This window comes from Metopolophium dirhodum, chromosome 8 (genome assembly GCF_019925205.1).
Source record: "Metopolophium dirhodum isolate CAU chromosome 8, ASM1992520v1, whole genome shotgun sequence".
In the NCBI taxonomy this organism is placed as follows: Eukaryota; Metazoa; Arthropoda; class Insecta; order Hemiptera; family Aphididae; genus Metopolophium; species Metopolophium dirhodum.
Genome location: NC_083567.1, coordinates 35,164,467 through 35,176,942, shown reverse-complemented (window position 1 = coordinate 35,176,942; position 12,476 = coordinate 35,164,467).

Sequence of the window (12,476 nt, the reverse complement as noted above, 5' to 3'; positions counted from 1 at the left end):
TGATTATAAATACTATACTACTAGTATTTATAATCAATTGTAATAGTGAAAAGTATCAAGTAAGGATTCAAGTCCCAAATAATATTTTTTAACTATAAAATACCATATATATACAACAAAACTACTAAAATTGTATGTGTGTAAGCAGGGGTGGATTGGAATTTTGGGCATTTGTGTATTTTTAATTTGTTGGGGGCTTGCAGGAGGCAAGTACTGAAGGTGGTAATTTTTTTTAGTCCTTTAAAGGGTCGGTAAATATTTATTGATATTTTATGGTGATTTCATTGTTCCTATAAAAATGATTAAAAAATTAAAAATGATAATATAAAAGTGAGGTTTGCATAAATAGATATAAGATACATAGTTGTTAATAATAATAATAATAATAATTTATGCAAATGAAAAACACAAGTATACCTTCCTAGTAGAAATAGAAAATATAGATATTACAATGATAAATACTACTATATTAGTATAAAATCAACTTTTAAAATAATCATTTATTATTAGTTATTATTTTTAGTAAATACTTACATAATGTACCATGTATGCTACATATAGTGCTTTTTTTAAAAAAAAATTTGCAAATCATACTTTTTGCATATACTATACGCCGAGTATCACCTTAGGTTTACTCGAAATATTTAAAACAATATAATGTTATCAATCTTTTAATTTTATATACATTAATACATTATACACCTCATGTATTTTATTAGCATACTTACATCTTTTTTTGATATAGTTTATACCCTAGATGGCAAGATATAGGTATTAAATGTTTTGCAAATATTTAGCTTTTGCAGTTGTGACTTGCAAAAGAGGTCTGGATAATATGATGGTATAGTAATTGGTTTTTCAATCCAATCTATATAATTGTACCTCCTAATTCATATTATTAGTTCTTAATGCCTAATGGCAATATTATAATGTATTGGGTTAAGTGTCTAATATATAGTTCAAGTAAGCAGGAGTGACATTTTGATGGATAAATTGGGGATGCTGATACGCCAATTTTTTGGTCAAAAAGTCTGTTTTGATTTTATTTTTTATTTTTTTTTCTGTCATCACCTTTTAGGACAGTAAAAATGATTAGATTTTCTTCAACAGATAGGAAAGTGAATCTAGTTGGTACTTTGGGGGGTAAAAAGTAAACATTTTCCAGTAGTTTTCAAATACGACATGAAAAACAAAAGTAAAAAGGTGAATAAGTGAATGTCGCTCTGCTGTACAGTATAACCTACCCAAGTGGGTCACTGTTATGGATGGTTTTTTAATTTGAATTCAATGATATAATATCATTGTATAAGAAAAACGATTCTGAGCGAAAACGGTCAGTCAGCCTATGATAGGAGACTATGAAATAAGTATATTTGATGATATTATTGTGAATAAATAAATTTATATATAACCTATTTACGTGGAGCCTTGTATTAAATTTTCAATCCTTAGCTATAAAAGTTAAACATTTTGTACATTTACTACAAAATAATTAATAAATTATAAATTTGATAAATGTTGTCAAAATTTGAACTTTAAATGCTTATAAAAAAAAATTGTGCCTATGTATTTTTAATATTTTTCAACTGCTATTAGAACGATATATCAGGAGCCTTATATTAAATGTTCACGCTTTTTTACCCAACAAATAAAAATGTATTAATATTTATAGAAAAAAAAACTAAAAAAATTGAAAACTGATGTCCGTAACCACCTCAAAGAGAGTCAAAATATTTTCAACATTTTATGGTGTATAGAAAATGCTAATATAAACATTCAGTGAAATTTTCAAGTATCTACAGTCATTTGTTTTTTAATTACAATAAAATAAGAAAATTGTTACATGAGAAATCGAGTAAATATCAAATGTTGTAAAAATATAAATTTCAGACGCTCATAAAAATTTAATTTAAGTTTCTTCTAGACATTTTTTTTTTGATAAAGGTAGACAAACTTATGAGTAATCTTATATTACATTTTCAAATCTTAGATTTAAAAAGAAAAATTTTTATGAATTCTCATCAAAATAATTTGCTATTTTTCGTGATTTTTATGTATTTTGTCAAAATTTGAACTTTAAATGCTTATAATTAAAAACTGTGACTAAGGATTTTTAATTTTTTTCATCTGCCTTTGAAACAATAACCTAGGAGCCTTCTATTAAATTTTCAAGCTTTTTTACTCAACAGATAAAATTTTATTGATATTTATAGAAAAAAAAACTAAAAAAATTGAAAACTGACAATGGCCGTAAACAGCTAAAAAAGAGTCAAAATATTTTGTAAATTTTATGGTGTATAGAAAATGCTAATATAAACATTCAGTCAAAATTTCATGTCCCTGCGGTCATTTGTTTTAGAGTTACACCAAAAACCAAAATCGATTTTCTCGAAAACAGATTTTGCGTAAAAATTCCCGTTTTTCCTTAATTTTTCTTTTGTTTTTCACGTCGCTTGCGAAAACTACTGGGAAATTTTTACTTTTGACCCCCCAAAGTACCAACTAGATTCACTTTCCTATTAGAAAAGTTACTATTGAAGAAAATCCAAGCACTTTTACTGTCCTAAAAGGTGATGACAGACACAAAAATAAAAAAAAAAAATTAAAAAATTAAAAAAAAAACACACATCATTGTAGAATCAATACATTCATCGCTTCGCTCAGAATCTAAAAAAAACACACATCATTGTAAAATCAACATTCATCGCTTCGCTCAGAATCTAAAAATTAAGGAAAAACGGGAATTTTTACGCTAAATCTGTTTTTGAGAAAATCGATTTTGGTTTTTGGTGCAACTCTAAACGATCGACAGTAGGTACATGACATTTCGACTGAATGTTGATATTAGCATTTTCTATAACATTTTCCAAATATTTTGACTTATTTTGAGCTGTTTATACGAACATTTTCAGTTTCCAATTTTATTAGTATTTTTTTATATGGATGTCGATAAAACTTTTTTGTTGAGTAAAAAAGCTTGAAAAAATAATACAAGGCTCCTACTATATTGTTACAATGATATTTGAAAAATAATCATTAAAATCCTTAGTCACAGTTTTTATTTATAAGCATTTAAATTCAAATCTTGACAAAATACGGAAAAATCACGAAAATTATCAAATTATTTTGAGTTGAGAATTCATAAAAAATTTTGTTTTTAAATCTAAGATTTGAAAATGTAATACAAGATTATCCGTAAGTTTGTCTACCTTTATCAAAAAAAAATGTCTACAAGAAGTAAATTTTTATGAGCGTTTTAAATTCATATTTTTACAACATTTGATATTCACTCGATATCTCATGTAATGATTTTCTTATTTTGTTGTAATTAAAAAACTTATGACTGTAAATACTTGAAAATTTCACTGAATGTTTATATTAGTATTTTCTATACATAATAAAATTTGTAAAATAATTTGACTCTTTATGAGCTGTTTACGGACATTGTGAGTTTTCAATTTTTTTAGTTTTTTTTTCTATAAATATCAATAAAATTTTATTTGCTGGGTAAAAAAGCGTGAAAATTTAATATAAGGCTCCTGATATATCGTTCTAATAGCAGTTGAAAAATATTAAAAATACATAGGCACAATTTTTTTTTATAAGCATTTAAAGTTCAAATTTTATCAAATTTATAATTTAATAATTATTTTTTAGTTAAAAATTTATAAAATGTTCAACTTTTATAGCTAAGGATTGACAATTGAAAACAAGTCTCCACGTAAATAGGTTATGTATAAATTACTTTATTTACAATAATATCATCAAATATACTTGGTAATATCATAGGCGCCTGACTGACCGTTTTCGCTCAGAATCGTTTTTCTTATACAATGATAAAATATCATTGAATTCAAATTTAACACCATCCATTACAGTAACCCACTTGTAACCTACTGTACAGCAGAGCGACATCCACTTATCCACCTTTTTTTGTTTTGTTTTTCACGTCGCTTTTGAAAACTACTGGAAAATGTTTACTTTTGACCCCCCAAAGTACCAACTAGATTCACTTTCCTATCAGAAAAGATACTGTTGAAGAAAATCTAAGCATTTTTACTGTCCTAAAAGGTGATGACAGACACAAGAAAAAGAAATAAATAAAAAAAAAACTCACATTATTGTAAAATCAATACATTCATTGCTTCGGTCATAATCTAAAATAGATACGCGGTGCCGTCGGGACCCTCTGAGCTAACGATTAGCGGCCCTCTGCAGGGGCATTTCCCCGGCTGCCCCTGCGGTTGTTGCGGCACTGGACTCACACCCGCATGTGTTGTCTCTGTCTTACAAATGTATACAACATAGCAAAAACTGTTTTGCGCGGGACAACTTTTATCTTTCCGTGTTTGTAGTAGTGGCTCCAAAATTTCTGAATATATAGGGTAGAAAATTATCTATGCAACAGCGTGTTTATATTTTAGATAACATAAATATAATAAAAATTATTATAGCCGAAAATTATTTATAGTTGCTCCCCGAACCGAACCCCCTGCAAACATACCTTAATCTGGCCATCTGGGCTGGCCTGTACCTAAATCGGGCTAAACTCCCTACACCTACATGGGTAATATATTATATATATACCAATATACCATCATCTGCATTAAATGATAATATTATGGTTTTTTTTTTGGACGTAGCATGTTATTGTGAGCATGACCTTTTTTACAGGCCGTTTACTATATTTATTGTAATAAAAAAATTGAGGTCCGTTTCGCCAGCACTGCCACTTTCGAATCATAATACCAAACCTTAATATAATTATGTACTTTTTTTTGTACAATTTTGTACAACTCCCCCTAACCCGAGAAAACCCGGTTTTGTTATGCGCGTGCTGGAGAAACGTTTCCCTAGCACTGCCAATGTCGAAAATCTAAAAAGTTAAATTTTAAACTGTACAGTATTATGTACTATTAAGGTTTGGTATTATGATTCGAAAGTGGCAGTGCTGGCGAAACGGACCTAAAAAATTGTGATTATCTAAGTTTGGTAATATAGATTCATTAATCGTCCAATGTTTACATTTACAAAAAAATTACAAAATTATAAATTGTTGTATAAGCAATTATAAAAATAATATACAATCGTCAATTACGTATGAAAATATCTTATTTCGACTATTCACAAAAAAATCAACTTTTTTTGTTTTTTAAATATAAATAATTTTATACCTGAGATAATATAGGTAATACTGTAACATGTATACTATAATTATTAATTATGTTAGTGAATGGTGATAGTCGTGTATCAGTATGGTATCATCTGGGTCTTATGTCACAGTTCAACGATTCTAAATCTAATACTGATGCTATAGACAGGCTTAAATTGTTAAAACACGTGATGGGCCAACGACTGACCAAATTTTTTACCAGAAGAATTATTGATTTCTAAACGTCAAACCCTTTTTTTTGTTACTAATTTAATACTAATTTGAAGGTACCTACTAAGTATGGGTGTATTACTGTATTGTGTATTTACATCTATACAAACGCAAAAGCTAAAAGGACAAGTTAACTTATTTGTTTAACTCGTTAAGTTAAGTTCATATAGGTAGAACACTGAACAATTTAAGTTAAATTTTAAGTTAAAAGTAACATACTTTTTATTTAACTTGTACAAATAATAGGCAAGTAAGTTGATTAGAAAAAAAATAATTTACCTATAAATTATTAATCCGATAATTGCAATGTTCTGTTTAATATCCATTATCTATATAAAATTGGGTATATTCTGTGAATACAAAATATTATTTGTTAGGTACATTTATACCTTAATTATCACTTGTTTCACATATTATATTGTATAGGTACAATGGTACATATTACATTTGTATTTATATAGTCATATAGATTATAATTTATAGGTACGTTAAATATATAGGTACCATTAATACCAATAATACCACGGTATTTACGCCTATGCTGTATTACAAATAGTAAAATATATTACTTTAATAGTTTAATACCTATAGGTACCTACTACCTAATATCATAAAATATACTTTGTAAATATAGGTAACCCAGTTGAGATTAAATGTTTAAATCCTCCCCCCAACAAACATGACCAAATTACGCCACTACTTCTATTATTATATTTATATATGTCTTATAAGTTATAATTAAGCTGCAGGCTGCCAGATGCACTTCGCAGTAGCTGCTATTGGCGCAGTTCGACGATGAGTCGATTGCGTGGCGGTGACAACGTTGTATTTATCATCTTTCGTGTTTTTCAATTTTATGTTTGCCCACTAACACTGCACACACACACACACACACACACACACATTACCCCGACGTGCATCATTATAGGTATTATATTGATGTGTGTGTGTGTGTGTGTGTGTGTGTGGGTGTGTGCGCGCGCGTGTAAGTACGGCCGAATCGACACCGCACGCCCTTTTTGAAATAGAAAAATCAATATAGTCGTCCCCCTCCCGCCGCCCCATAACTATTGGCAGTGATGATAATATTATTATGTCAACATCCTCCCATCTGCGCGTGACGAGTTCCGACTGACGATACGGTTTGTCACCTACCCGATCGGTCTCATATTGATATGTAATAAAATATAATACATATGTATGTTATATTATAAATTATAATAACACTCTTTGTCTCTATAGCTTTATGTACCTATATACAAGGTACGTACTATAGGTATTAAGTATTGACAATACATTATATGTACAATATACACGCTATTGTTAAATGTTATAATAAGAGTGGCGCAGTTGCTTATTACGAATAAACTATAGATAATTTTATAATGTGTTAGGTTAATAATTATTATTCATGTTTTTATTTTTTCGTATATTAATTGGTTATCCTTATCAGTTACCAGTTAGGTACGGGCACACCTACGTCCTATACGTGGACGCGTCAAAGTGTCAAACAATATATAATATTTCTGTTTCTATATAGTTACCAAATACCGAATAGATAAACTACAAATATATTAATATAATAATTATATAAATATGCAAAATACATACACGATACGTATATCAGGGGTAGCCTGTAGGCTGTAATATATGAAAGTAAGTAGCCAGCCGCACAACCATACTCGTCGTAGACATTATAATTTTATAAATTATAATATAATTATTTTATGTCTATGCGCATTGTACCTAATACTTATTCTATAATCTATATGGTATAATGTATATTATAACTGCAAACTACGACCTACCTAATACCATGGTTATCTTATACTATATAGAGTGATGAGTGATGACAGTGAACTGAAGATTGGATATAGAGTAGATAATACATGCAGCGTCCGGCAATTACTGAAGCGACTAAAGCCGTTAAATATAGGCGAGTATTTCGAAAAGGACAATTAATTACAAACCTATATTACTATTTCACAACAAACTAATTATCACGTATATACTATTGCACACAATGTATTAAACATAATTAAAAAATGCATAAATTAAATCAAAATGTCTACCACGTTAATTAATAATTAGATACATATTATGTTACACATAGCTAGTTGGTATAACTTACCAACTTTTATTTATAAATTACAAAGTTAATTTTATCGAAACTATAGTTCTTGTAATGTATTCAGTTATAAATTATAATTGATAATGGTATTCAGTACCTATAATGTAAAATCTTCGACCTTCGTTGCTCGGCGTACATAAATTAATACATTATTGTTAAATTGGTTTTCAATTTTTCATATTATATTTATTCTGCATATAATATAGTTATCCGAATAACAATGGTTTTTACCATATAGGAACCCGAAGAAATTCGTCTAGGGAAGCAGGGTCGGTTTGCTTGGGTAGGTAATCATAACATAATCATACATAAAATATAATATATTATTATGTTAACTTCAAACTTGGCTTAACAGGATTTTTATAATAGAAACCTTTCTTTCCGAAAAGCGAGGTGGGGAAAATGCCCCAGATTTCCCTCTCCGACCTATATAGTATATATACCTAGGTACGCTTCTCTCGTTTTTTCTAGTTATATGCAGGGTGCTAATTCAATTTAACAATTTAATATTGCCAATATTAATTTAATAAGACCACATTTTTGTGATGCGTCATCTTAAGGTATCCACCAACTTTTCTCTTCCATGGACCACTTCAAACTTCAATAATGTTTCACAATAAATAATATCATACTATGATATCCATATCACGCATTAGTGCAAGACGTGTTGAAAAAAGTCCTAAAATATTTCGGTTACCTGACGAAAACGTTATTGCTTTGTGAATTTACTGTATATAACATAATACATTATATATCAGATATCTAATAATGACATTATAATATTGTGTCTAGATTTTATAATTTATTAATATATTATATATTGGTTATTGGTACAATGGTACCTATATAATTATAATCTATATAATCATTTTATTATTAACAAATTAGGTAGGTACCGCTGTGGATTTTGTATAAAAATGTTCCCAATAGTGCAAAGAACACATTTAATATTTTATCCTTGCAGCATTGAGGTTAAATCATCGCTCAGATGAAAATATTTACAAAAATAACATAGAATTAATAAAAAATAAAGAATATAAAATCTATATTAGGTATATGTTTACCTAAGTACCTAAGTTAATTAATTGGACTTAATTAATTGGACTTAATTAATTGGACCTAATTAATTTTTAAACAGATTTTTTTCATGAAAGAATGATTGATAACGGATACGGCATCCTTGTTTTGTTAAGAATAATGCCTGCATAGTTATTGACTATTGTTTGTACCTATACCTATAAATTATAATATTGTGAACTTGTCACTTGTGCGTTATTATATAATATTGTAATAGCCAAAAGGTATGTATAGTTGCGTCTTTGCGTAGCGTATACATAAATTTATATTATACATTATATTAGATGCGTGTAAATTGTTAAGAGTAAAATACGAGTAGTGTAACTGTGTATATATAGGTAGGTATACACACACCCTGCCACACCCTACTATATAAAACCACTGATTCTGACATCTGTATCGTACCTATATTATATTCATATAACTATATACATGGCATGTTTGATGAAAAAAAATCACATGTAACATAATCATTGGTAATATATATATTATATATTGATATACCTAATGATATTTTAGATTCTGAACGGAGCGATGAATGTATTAATTGTACAATGATGTGTGTTTTTTTATTTTTTTTTGTGTCTGTCATCACCTTTTAGGACAGTAAAAATGCTTAGATTTCATCAACAATATCTTTTCTGATAAGAAAATGAATCTAGTTGGTACTTTGGGGGATCAACAGTAAAAATTTTCTGTAGGTTTCACTTTTCAAAAGCGCCGTGGAAAACAAAAGAAAAATTAAGGAAAAAGTGGAATTTTTACACAAAATCGATTTTGGTTTTTGGTGTAACATTAAAATAAATGACCGTAGATACATGACATTTCAACAGAATGTATATATTAGTATTTTCTATACACCATAAGTCTATAACATTTTAAAAATATTTTGGTTTAAGAGGACGCTACAGCCGCATGTGTTGTCTCCGTCTTGCATATGCACAAAATAGCAAAAAACTGTTTTGCGCGAAAAAGAACCGAGAAGGCTTCAGTCATAACTAAGAAACGAGATTTTCACCACATAAAAAAGAGAACTTTGGCTGTGCGGCATTGTTTTTATTTTTCTGATATCACTTATATTAAAAAAGTTCTTGCTGTTTCAAAAACCATTATTGTTTGTGTTTTTCAAACTTTAAAAACTTTTTTTATATAAATTATATCAAAAAAATAAAAACAAAGTTCTCTTTTTTATGTGGTGAAAATCTTGTTTCTTAGTTATGATTGTAGCCTTCTCGGTTCTTTTGGGTAAAAAAGCTTGAAAATTCAATAGAAGGCTGCTAATATATTGTTTCAAAGACAGATGAAAAATATTAAAAATCCATAGTCACAATTTTTTTTTGTAAGCATTTAAAGTTCAAATCTTGACAAAATACGGAAAAATCACAACAATTATTTTGAGTTGGAAATTCATAAAAATATTTCTTTTTAAATCTAAGATTTGAAAATGTAATGCAAGATTCCTCATAAGTCAAATATTGTACTTAATATACTTCATAAACAATTAAACAATTTTATAATAAATATCTGCGGTCTAAGTTCTACATTCTACCTGCGTTCTGCTGTAGATAATTTATAATAAAATATAAACAGATAGAAAATAATATTATAAGAGACTTAGAGACGAGTATTTTAATATATGATTAGTGTATAATATAATAGTGTTATAGAAATATGGTCCATAATATGATATAATGTTAACCTTGTGGCTTGTAAATCTCAGTTAAATAATAAATATATAGGTAGCTACTACCTACCTAGGTACTGTAGTATGATCTTCTAGTTATGATATTATATGACATGCAAATTACATTTTTTTTTAGGCAAATATACATAATATATCACCTGTATTTGTTAATTTAAGGAATCAATTAAGTTTTTATTGTAGACATTATATTAATACATGCCTATTGAAATTACCTAGGTTTTATATTTTTTTAAATAATAAGTAATTATTGTTGCGATCAGTACTTTATTGATTTCTTACTACAAGAAGCAGAATATAAAATATAAAATTATTATTTTAATTAATGCCCCTCATAGACTATGGGTAATGTAACAATTTTCAAAAAAATATGTTATTTAGTCACGTATTTTATTATTCGAATATAACTATCGTTATAACTCACCACAACGGTGATATAGGTAATATCATAAAATATAGTGAATTAGAGTAAATAGTTACTCTATGTAGATAATCTACTGAATTCATGACGGAAAAAAAATGTATTTGTATACCAAGTTACTAAGTTAAAAATGATTATTCATATTATATATATTATTGTTTTTACCCTCGTTTTATTTTTTTCAAAATTCATTCAAACGAAAAATATTAGTATTAGTAAGAAGTAGGTAATAAAAATAGTAGTAAGTTACTGTAAAACAATTGAATTGGCTAATAAATATTTTTTTTATTTTTATTTTTTTTTTTATTTATTTAAGTAATTTACAATCTATACAACATTATGTACAATGAGCAAATAGGATATTTAATTATTTAAAGTAACAGAATTTAACATTTGTGGGCAGGCACTCAGCAGCAGCACCCGACCGAGAACATTTTAGATGTCGTAGTTTTTTTTTTTTTTTTATTTTAGTAGGTCTCTAGGCCACTGTCTTTTGAGTCTTCTAATTACATTGCCAGGAAGTGAGGTGGAAGAAAGTTGCCTTATTAATGGATTACTGTGAGAGTTTAAGTTGGAGTGAAATTTAGAGTAATGGGCTTTTGCTAATTGATTGAGTGTAGGAATTTTTAGGTCTTTGTGAAGATTATTGTTTGTGAAATACCAAGGAGAAGATGTTAATAAATATTTAAATAAAAAAAATTAAGATATTTTTATTTCCATAGAAGGGAAAAAAAGGTTATTGAATATGCTGTCCTGCGTTCGAAAACTCAACTCTAGTTAACTCTATAAAAAAATAGCTACCCAACTTCGTTCGGGAACGCAGAGTTAACTCCGTACTACCGCTCGGTAACGCCGAGTTGTTATACTCCGGGTTAATTCTTTGACCCCGAAAAAATAGGTAGGTTGTTTTAACTCCACTGATAATCTTACGAAGATAACAAAATCAACTCTACTCTACTCAACTCTAACTAAACGTACTCTACTCTAATTATTCATATTCGAACGCACCCAAGGTTAGGTTAGGTTAGGTTTGGTAATTTCAAAATCTGGCAATCCTAAACATAACCCATTGGTGATAGCCAATGTATAAATATATACTAATCACCTGTAGGTACCAGGCACCAGCATTCAATGTAAATAATTGATACTTATTAGTTATTACCTAATACCTACGTACATCAATATCTTATATTCTAATTATAGTTGAATAACTATATAAGTAACCCTATAGGCTATAGGCAAATTATAAATAATACTCTAGATTTTTAGAGGTATAATTGCAGGTTTTAATGTAAATTGAATAACAATAATTAATGTGGTTTGGTGGTATAAAAATCACCTTGGGTCACCCACCATACATACAAGATAAAACCAGTGTACTTAATAGTAATTATGTACCTAGAAAATCAAAAATTAGCGTCACGAAGAACGTAATAATAATAATAATAATAATACAATATTACATTATAATATATATTTATATTATACGCCGCATAAACACCAAAAACTGGAAAACCGAAAGTCGTTTACAATAGACAATAGTCAACAGACGTAACGGCGACGGCCACCCTCGCCCGCCTACTATGGCTACATAATAATATACAAATATACAATATATATGTATTATAATATTATATTATTGACAGACGGGCTGAGGGGGACGCGTCTGTGGCGGAGGACGCGGCCGCAGCGGAGTGTAGAGTGCGCTAGTGCTTATGCAAGGACGTTGCGCGTCGGCCGTCGGTTATCTAACCTCCTCGGC